This window comes from Thamnophis elegans, chromosome 12, assembly GCF_009769535.1.
Source record: "Thamnophis elegans isolate rThaEle1 chromosome 12, rThaEle1.pri, whole genome shotgun sequence".
Taxonomy (NCBI): domain Eukaryota; kingdom Metazoa; phylum Chordata; class Lepidosauria; order Squamata; family Colubridae; genus Thamnophis; species Thamnophis elegans.
In genome coordinates, this window is record NC_045552.1 from 22,631,717 (window position 1) to 22,641,160 (window position 9,444).

The 9,444-nt window shown below is 43.1% G+C and overlaps 1 protein-coding gene and 1 long non-coding RNA gene across 5 annotated transcripts in view; one reads left to right on the plus strand and one right to left on the minus strand.

The window, feature by feature from the left end:
• Positions 1-9,444, plus strand: part of MAP7D1 (MAP7 domain containing 1) — a 102,397-nt gene that overhangs the window by 35,654 nt on the left and 57,299 nt on the right. The window lies entirely within an intron of this gene.
• The window catches only part of LOC116515406, a 90,247-nt gene that overhangs the window by 17,740 nt on the left and 63,063 nt on the right, over positions 1-9,444 (minus strand). The window contains exon 4 of one of the 2 annotated variants that reach the window (XR_004256245.1): positions 7,915-8,125. The exons of the other annotated variant lie outside the window; for it this stretch is intronic. This is a non-coding gene — a long non-coding RNA (uncharacterized LOC116515406). Of the gene's footprint in view, positions 1-7,914; positions 8,126-9,444 lie in introns of those variants that run through there. 2 annotated transcript variants of the gene reach the window in all.

The window sequence follows — 9,444 nt, forward strand, 5'->3', positions numbered from 1 at the left end:
ATTATTTATAGTTGAAGACCAGTCATTCAAAATACATCAAATACAACATATCGACCCATCCCTCCATACTGCATCTTCTTTGTTATAACTTATTGGTTTGTTAGGTGAGCCATGGTGGCACAGTACTTAGAATGCAGTACTTCCGGGCTAACTCACTGCTCACTCCAGGAGTTCAATTCTGAGCAGCTCAAGGTTAACCCATCCTTTCATCCTTCCGAGCTTGGTAAAACGAGGACCCAGATTGTTGAGGGCAATATGCTGATTCTGTAAACCGCTTAGAGAGGGCTGTAAAGGGCTGTGAAGCGGTATATAAGTCTAAGTGCTATTGCTATTTTTTCCTTCCTTCCTCCCTCCCTTCCTCCTTTCTTTCCTCCCTTCCTCACTCTCAGTGGATAGAATGCAGTATTGCAAGCTAATTCTACCAACAGCCAGCAGTTTGATTCTGACATGCTCAAGGTTGACTCAGCCTTCCATCCTTCCGAGGTCGGTAAAATGAGGAGCCAGATTCTTGGGGTCAATAGACTGACTCTGTAAACCGCTTAGAGGGCTGTAAAGCACTGAGAAAGCGGTATATAAGTCCAAGCGCTCTTGCTATTGTTTGATTGATTGATTACTGGAGTGCTGCAATCATAGCATGGAAAGCTGGCTAATCCACTTCTCCAGTAAGTAAACAAATACAATATTAACGGTTATCAGCAGATGCTTAGCACACATGACGCGGCACATGCTTTGGATATTTATATGGGAGCCTGGCAGATGCCAAAGAAGGAAGCTGTTTGGGCATCTCTGCTTTTGTGCAAACATGTACGCTGTCAGCAGTCGGGAGAGTCGAAAGCAAAGCGCAGCTTCTGGCTGAATCTGGATTGGAAAAGGCTTCCAAAGTGGGCTGTAACAGAGACCGAGATATGTTCTTCCTCTCTGGCTATTATAAGCCGAGTGTCCCGATGCTTTGTCCCTCCAACCATGAGTGTTAGAAATTGAGGATCTAACTGGAAGGGAAATCTGTTTGACAGAAAGAATGGCTCTGAACAATCGAATGGGATGGGTTTTGCAAAAAATTTTTACAAATTATTTTTATTTTGACTCACATTCAATCAAATGAAAGCATTTTTTATAAAAAAAATCTGGCAAAGGAAAAGGGATATTTATGGGTGAGCATGATTGTCTCACTTCATTTAGTTACAAGGCAGCTGAGAAGTTTGTATGGGTTCTGATCTCCGAGAGCAGGAAGCAAACTCCTTGTCCTGCCAAAATCCCTTTTATTAATTGACTGTGAATTCTGCTCATTCACATCCAGCAGAGTCTTTCAAGGGAGGATTTACAGTCACAGACCTTATCTGGCTTGGAGAATTGACAGGCCGATATCTGCAAAACTTGGCAAGGAGTCTCAGAGAGTCACAAGCCAATTAAGGGAACTGTCTCCTGCAAACTCCAGTCCCTTTTGCTCCTCTTTTATTTCCTCTGGGAGGGGCCATTCATCGTCCACCTGTGGCCTTACTCCCAAGTTGACTCCTGTTCTTCAGCTGTTCCCTTTGTCTGGCAACTCTGCGCATGTGTGCACTGGGAACAGGCTCCAGCTGTTTGTCTGCCTCACTGATGTCTGACTGTGAAGGCAGCTGATAACTGTCAGACTGCCCTGGACCCCACTTTGCCTCTGACACAGAGCCCTCATCAGAGCCTTCTGCAGGCTCCAGGACTGGCTCATGTTCCTCCCCAACCTCCTCTCTGTCTGAATCTGCTAGGCCACAACACTATGAATCTTTTATGTCCATTTGAAGCTGTGGTGACATCAGCTCCATTACGAAGTACATAATATCTCTTGCCTGCTCCCCTGGACATAAATCTCTTCTCTTTTATTGGAAAAATTTCTCTCCAATTGTCTCTGGATTCCAAAACTCTTCATAGGATTTTTCTAGTACCAGCCCTATTGTCAAATGAGAATTGCTTGAAGAATTTCTCCTTCTCCCAAGAAACCCCTTTAGGGTTCTTTATCCTTCTGGCTTGTCCAACTACAACCTTGGTGGAGAAGTTCAAGAAGTCATTTCTGCCTGGATCAAGAGCCATTCTGGACAACCATCCATCGCTGCTGCTGTGGCCTAGAGATGCAGCTCTCGCCTCCCAATCAGGAGGCTGTGAATTCTATCCTAGGTAGAGGCAGATGTAGGGTCTCCTGCTTGGGCAGGGGGTTGGACTAGATGAACTGCAAGGTCCCTTCCAACTCTGTTAATCTGTTAATCAATTGTTTTATTTGGGCTTTCTATCGTTAGGAGCAGGTTGCACTCAATGGGCCTTCCCGGGGCTATGATTGCTGAAAATTAGGCGTGCTAATGTCCAGTTGTTGAAGAACAATCACTAAGAGTATCTTGGACTGCAAGGAGGTCAAATCAGTCAATCCTACAGAAAACCAACTTTTTAGAAGGACAGATGTTGAAGCTCAAATATTTTGACCACCTAATGAGAAGAGAGGACTGATTGGAGAAGACTCTGATGTTGGGAAAAATTGGAGGCAAAGGGAGAAGGAGAAGTCAAAGGATGAGGTGGTTAGATGATGTCCTGGATGTCAGGGTTCCAAAAAACGCCACCAACGAAATAAAACTCCAAGACCTGGGCTTCCTTAAAGTTCCACTTTATTAGAGATGTCATATTGGCACATCTGGGAAAACCCGAATCCGAAAGCTTCCAGATTTTCCCACCCAGTTGAAAGTTCAAGATCTTGCCCCCACACCCACAAGTCCATCACATGGTCCAATTTTTTACTGCCAGGAAGATAGGTTCCTCCCATCCATATCCGGCCAGGTGCAGAGACAAAGATGACCTTGGCTTTCTAAGAAGAATGTTGTTATGGCTACACATCACCCAAATCCATATAATCCACATTCCCATTTTCTCACAGTAGAAAGTGTGGCAGGCCTGAAATCCCAAAAGAAAAGATGGCTTGCAGGTCTGACACTGGACACAATGAACATGAATTTGGGCAAATTCCAGGAGACAGTGGAGGACAGGGCAGTCTGGCATGTTGAGGTTCATAAAGTTGCAAAGAGTTGGACTCTACAACTTAGTGACTGAACAACAACAAAATATTCAGGTTGTGGGAAACCTCACAGACTCGACCTAAATGGTTCCTTCTGTCCCTGCACAGTGAGCCATCTTAGATGACTTTGATAGATGAACCAAATGCCCCCTTTGCTTGGAGGGGAGAAAACAGCTTGGATCAACATTTAATAATGATGCATGGGCATGTCCAGCTTTCTCTCTTGTCACCTTTCTGGATCTGGTGGTGGAATAAGAATTACATTTAGGAAGAGGAATTCATATCTACTTCTCAAAAGCTTGGGGGAAAGATTGGTTTCAGGTCTCCTTGCCAACCGCCGTCCCTGGTCTAGTTGTCACTCTGCTCTCCCCTCCAATGTCCCTTCCCACCTCTTCTTCTCTTTGCTCTGTCTGCTCAGTTTCTTTTGTCTCCTGCACTGGATGTGGCTCATCCATCATTATCCAGTAGGGCGATAATTGTTGACTAAGCAGCTTGCACTCCTAATTACACAGTGCCAAGACCGCTCAAGTTTTAAAGGGATGGGATTGGGATAAAGGGAGCTGTCAGGGGATTGATGGACTGGTGTATATTGGTTGTGGGTCTGTTCTCTGAAAGGCAGCATGGAGGAACACCCTTTGCATGCCCTAACTCTTGGATTGTGTCTCTGGCGTGTCTAGTGGAAAGCATTCCGTAGAAGCTAATGAGAAAGATTCCTCAGTGTCTTGAGATTTCAGCTGAATTCCTGTCAGGCATAGTAAATTTGTCACTCACTACCTGGTTTGGTACAGTGACCAAACAGGTACGGACCTTTTTCCCTCAAAAAAGAGGGTGAAAATCAGGTGTTCTTATACACTCCATACAGCATTTTTAGCCTCCTGAAACCCTGCCCCCTTTGCAAAAATGCCTGTGCATAGCGTTTGGGAAGCTTCCAGGGTGTTCCTGGGGGCTGGGGAGGGGAACAATGAGTGAAAAATGGGCCATATTTGCTTGTTTTTGCCCCCCCTCAGCCCCCAGGAGCAAGGCTATGCATGCCCTTTTTTGACAAAAAATGGGCCCGTTTTTGGAAGGTCTGCAGAGTGCAAAAACTTTTTTTTTAATTTGCTTCTCCAAAATCTTGGTGCGTCTTATAATCCGGTGCATCTTATACTCCGAAAAATATGGTAGCTAATATTACAGAAAGAATAATTGCAACCTGCCTGCCTTCCATAGAAGACCTGTATATTGCACCAGTCGGAGGAGGGGGAGGGCTAAGAAGATATTTGCAAGCCCCTCACATCCTCGACATCAAGATTTCCGCTACTTCCCTCTGTACGACGCTAGACAAAGGGACAGTTTTCCTCCCTTTGTGCCATCACTCTGCCAAATGCCTAATTCTTGCAGTTGACAATATAGAGGGTCTATTAAATTTTGTCTAATGTGCTTGTACACTGCCCATGCAGTGTGATTGTAGAATCATTTATCCTTTTATTATCTCTTATTACCCACTTCTACTGGTGGTTGTATTATTAGTTCTCTGTTGTTTGCAAGTATACTGAATGCTTCTGTATTAGAGACAAATTCCTTGTGTGTCTAATCACACTTGGCCAAATAAACTGTTCTACTCTACTGTAGTCTACTCTAGTCTACTCTATGGTACACTACTTTACTCCATTCTGCTTTTCTCAAGTCTGGGTGCCTTCCATAAGTGGAAGGTGTCCTCCAATTTTCCAGTTATCATGACATTGCTGGGAAATTTGGGAGCTGAAGTGCAGATATTAGGAGATGTCAGATTGTGGACATTTTAGTTGGCCTTGCCATTCCCAAATGGAATGGAGTTAAGGATGGCTGTTGAAGGAAGAACTCTAAAAATCTTTGAAAGCCTCATGTAGCTTCCAATAATCCAAGCAGAGCTGGGGTGGGTAGCATTTCCCTCGGCCTGTTTCATATTATCACAATGTGCTTCCAACTTAGATCAATCTCCAGCAATCTGAGAACTCTCCATCCAATGTGTAAAAACTTCAGCTCCCAGAATTTTGCAAATGCCATGGCTATTGATGAAGCCTAGAATAGAAACTGAAAATATCCGGAAGAGCAGGGAGTATTTGGGTGGAACACAGAGGGGAAGACACAGTCTAAAACTGTTCAGATCTTTGCAGTTGGGGGCCCATTTCCTTCAATGCTCTGGCTAGTTCTCCCATTTCCCTCTGTATTGTTCGGAGTGATTGAACTTAACAAGAATCAGATTCTTCAAAATCCTGGCATCTACCAAACTGAACTTAAGCAGATTAATTCTTATGACTTTAATATCTTGCATGTTTCCTTTTCTGAACCCTCGAAAGTGGGTTAATTTAATATTTAATATAAGGTAAAGGTTCCCCGTGCACATATGTGCTAGTTGTTCCTGACTCTAGGAGGTGGTGCTCATCTCTGTTTCAAAGCTGAAGAGTCATCGCTGTCCGAAGACGGTCATGTGGCCGGCATGACTAAATGCTGAAGGCGCACAGAACACTGTTACCTTCCCACCAAAGGTGGTCCCTATTTTTCTACTTGCATTTTTTACGTGCTTTTGAACTGCTAGGTTGGCAGAAGCTCAGCCAAGTAACGGAAGCTCACTCCGTTACGCGGTGCTAGAGATTCGAACAGCCAAACTACTGACCTTTCTGATCGACAAGCCACTGAGCCACTGCGTCCCCATTTTAAATATATTTAATATATTTTATTCAATTGAATTTGCCCTCCCACTCCAGTAGACTCTGCATTGCATGCAAAATTCATAAAAAAGAATGAAACAATTGAAATCTAAATAAACAGGGAGCTTGGTCTAAAATAACGAAGAGTACAAATCGTACGAAGTAACAATGCTACAGGGACCTGACTTCACACCCACATTAACTCCAGTCCGGTGAACAGAGCTAGGTCATAAAGGCTTCCTGGAATACCAGGGGAAGGGACACCGTCTGGTCCTGGAGGTGCTGATCCAGACGGTGGGGATGAGTGTTTCTCAATTTTGGTAACTTTAAGATGTGTGGACTTCCGCTTCCAGAAATCTCCAGCCAGCATATTTACTGGAGAATTCTGGGGCTTGAGGTCCACAGATCTCATGGCAGGGGGATCAGGATAAAGAAAGCATATTTCCTCTCTCCTGCAAGAAGGCAGCCTTTAATTGAAGGGCCTCTTCAATTAAAGGCTGTCCAGTCTCATCCGCAGAATTCATGGTGGTCTCTCACCCAAGGATGCTTATTTTAGTGTTTGGGATGGGGGCTCAGCCAGAGTAAATAAGGGAGTGCCAAATGTTGGCTCCTAATAACAAAAGAACAATTCCTTCTCTAATGGCATCTGGAATAGTTGTGGAATGCCATAAATTTTATCTAAATTATTATCTACTTAAGGATTGATGGGAATTGATTCTTGCATTAAAGGAGCAGCGATAGTTTGTCCCAAAAGGCTTTTCATCCTAGCTGAAATGGCAGTTGCCAGAGACAAATTGTTCCCTATTATACTTCTTTCCTGAAGTTTTAACAGATTAACAGAATTGGAAGGGACCTTATAGGTCATCTAGTCAACCCCCCTCAAGCAGGAGACCTTGCTCCATTTCTGACAAATGGCGGTCCAATCTCTTCTTGAAAGCTTCCAGTGATGAAGCTCCCACAACTTCCGAAGGCAACTTCTGTTCCATGAGTTAATTGTTCTCATTGTGAGAAAAGTTCCTCCTTGTTTCTAGGTTGAATCTCTCCTTGTTCAGTTTCCATCCATTGCCTGGCCTTCATGTGCTTTGGAAAATAGCTTGACCCCCTTCTCTCTGTGGCAGCCCCTCAAATAGTGGAACACTGCTCTCATGTCTCCCATGGTCCTTCTCTTCACTAGACTAGCCATGCCCAGTTCCAGTGACTGTTCTTCGTATGTTTTAGTCTCTAGTCCGCTAGTCATCCTGGTTGCTCTTCTCTGCACTTTTTCTAGAGTCTCAAAATCTTTTTTTATAGTGTGATGACCAAAACTAGACTAGGTGTGGTCTTACTAGGGCTTTATAGAGTAGTATTAGTACCACCCTTGATCTTGATTGTATCCCTCTGTTAAAGCAATTTAGGATTGCATGGGCTTTTTTGGCTGCTGCTGCTGTTACAAGTGGTTATATTAGATTTAATTTATCAATTTAACAGTAGTTTGACAATTCCATCTCCCAGTGTTTTCCAATCAATACAGCTAGTCCTTGACAACTGGCATGTATTTATAACAGTTGCTTTGTTCCGGGTTCACTTAACAAGCAGATGGTTCACTTGACCTCTGTAGTGATTCAGTTATTACAACCATGGCAAGCAAGATTATCAAAAGAGGCAAAACTCACATAACAACTGCTTTGGTTCTCAATGGAAATTTGTGGTCGTAAGTCAAGGAACATCTGTATTTGCCTTCCAGGCACCCCGATTAAACCATTATCCTTTCCTCTCTCAAGCAGATGCTGTTATGAGAAAGTTTGATCAAACCCAGGTTCCAATACAGCATCACTTGAACAAATGGCATCCCTGTTGTTGACATAACACATAGGATATTTCCATACATATCATTTAACGCTATGTGAATCAGAGTTGGGCAGTAAAAACCCTCTGGCAGATTTCTAGTGGATCAGCAAAGATTTCTATCACCCGGCTCTTTTAATAAAGGGAATGTACACACATGAGTAAAATGTATTGCTAAAATGCGTTATAGATAAATTCTTATGCCAGTGTTTCTCATCCATGTCCCTTTTAAGATAGGTGGACATCAAATCCTAGAATTCCCCAGCTAGTCCTAGGGAATGCAGACAGTTGAAGTCCTCATGTTTACAGAGAACGAGGCTGAAAAACACTGGCAGAACAATTAAATAATTAATCCCCCCCCCCCCCCCAAGTCGGTCCCTGGCACAAATTTGTGAACTCAGGATCCTTTATATCGATTGTCTTGGCTTCTGTAAAATGCTGTGGATCTTGGATTCCTTAAAACTAAAGTCTATTTTGGCTGGAGCCCAGCTCTGAGAAGCCTCGCGGACATATCCATCCATCCATCCAATTTTCTGTAGAAGTGACTTGACATTTGGCTTTTTCAGGGACACCAAAGTTAGCAATGCCTTGGGCGGTTTCACTAGGGTGGAAAACACACCAGGTTTTTTATACATACATACATACATACATACATACATACATACATACATACAATTTTTTTAGACAAACAAACACAAACATACATAAAACATAAAACCATCTTCCAGTTACATACAGTGTGTCAGTTGGTTACAGAAACTTTTGTGCATCCTCTCCATAGTCCTCACTTACAATTTATATAAAATCTCATATTATCAATCTAGTGTATATACATACATTATTATCATTGTTAATCATTTATTTGACTATAGCTATTATTACTACATTTTATGCAAGATATTCTAAATTTTGAATTATTTTATATTGTGATTACATCTTTATATTATATTCTATATCATTCCATTATCCTTGTATTGTAAAATTCTCTAGCATATTTCATTTCCATATTTTTTGTCTTAACCATTGATAGAATAAATCCCATATTTTATAAAATTGTTTATCTTCTTGTTCTCTAATTTCAAATGTCAATTTGATCATTTTGGCACATTCCATTATTTTCTGAATAACTTCCTCCTGTGTTGGTGTTTTCTTGTTTTCCCCCCCTTTTTTTTTGCAAATACAAATACATCTAGCCACTGTTAACACATTTACAATCAAATATTTCAATTCTCTATACAGTATTTCAGGTAAAATCCCCAATAAAAATATCTCTGGTTTAAAGTCTATATGTTTTTCTGTAAAACTTGCCAGGGTTTTGAGGGGGAGAGGGAGAACAGGATTGTGCACTAGCACCCCACAATGTCCTCTCAAAGGTCTTCACCCAAGGGCAGTCTGAAAGGGGGCTGCACAAGAGTCCTAGATTGGACCATTATATGTTGGGACGGTGATGGCTAATCTTTTTCCCATCGTGTGCCAAAAGCAGGGGGAGTTGTGTGCGGGTGTGCCCATGTCCATAATCCTATGCACGCAACCACCCCATGGGCATGTGCGCATGACACCCACCCTGCATGCGTGCATGGCCCCCACCCACCCCCTCCTTTTGGCACACAATGGATCCTTTTTTCGCCCTCCTCAGGCTCCAGAGGCTTTCTAGGAGCTTGGGGAGGGTGAAAACAGCTCCCCGGAGGCCCTCTGGAGGCTTCAGGAGGCTTCCCTGAAGTCTCCGGAGGGCGAAAACTTCCAGGTTGCCCATAGAGCATTTTTTGCTCTCAGGAGGTTTTCCTAAAGCCTCCGGAGGGGGAGGGAGAAACCGGAAGTTTGCGTATTGGGTTGTTTTTTGCCCTCCGGAGGCTTCAGGGAAGCTTCTGGAGGACAAAAAATGCCCGAAAATGAAGGCCAAAGTCAGCGTAAGCATGTGTG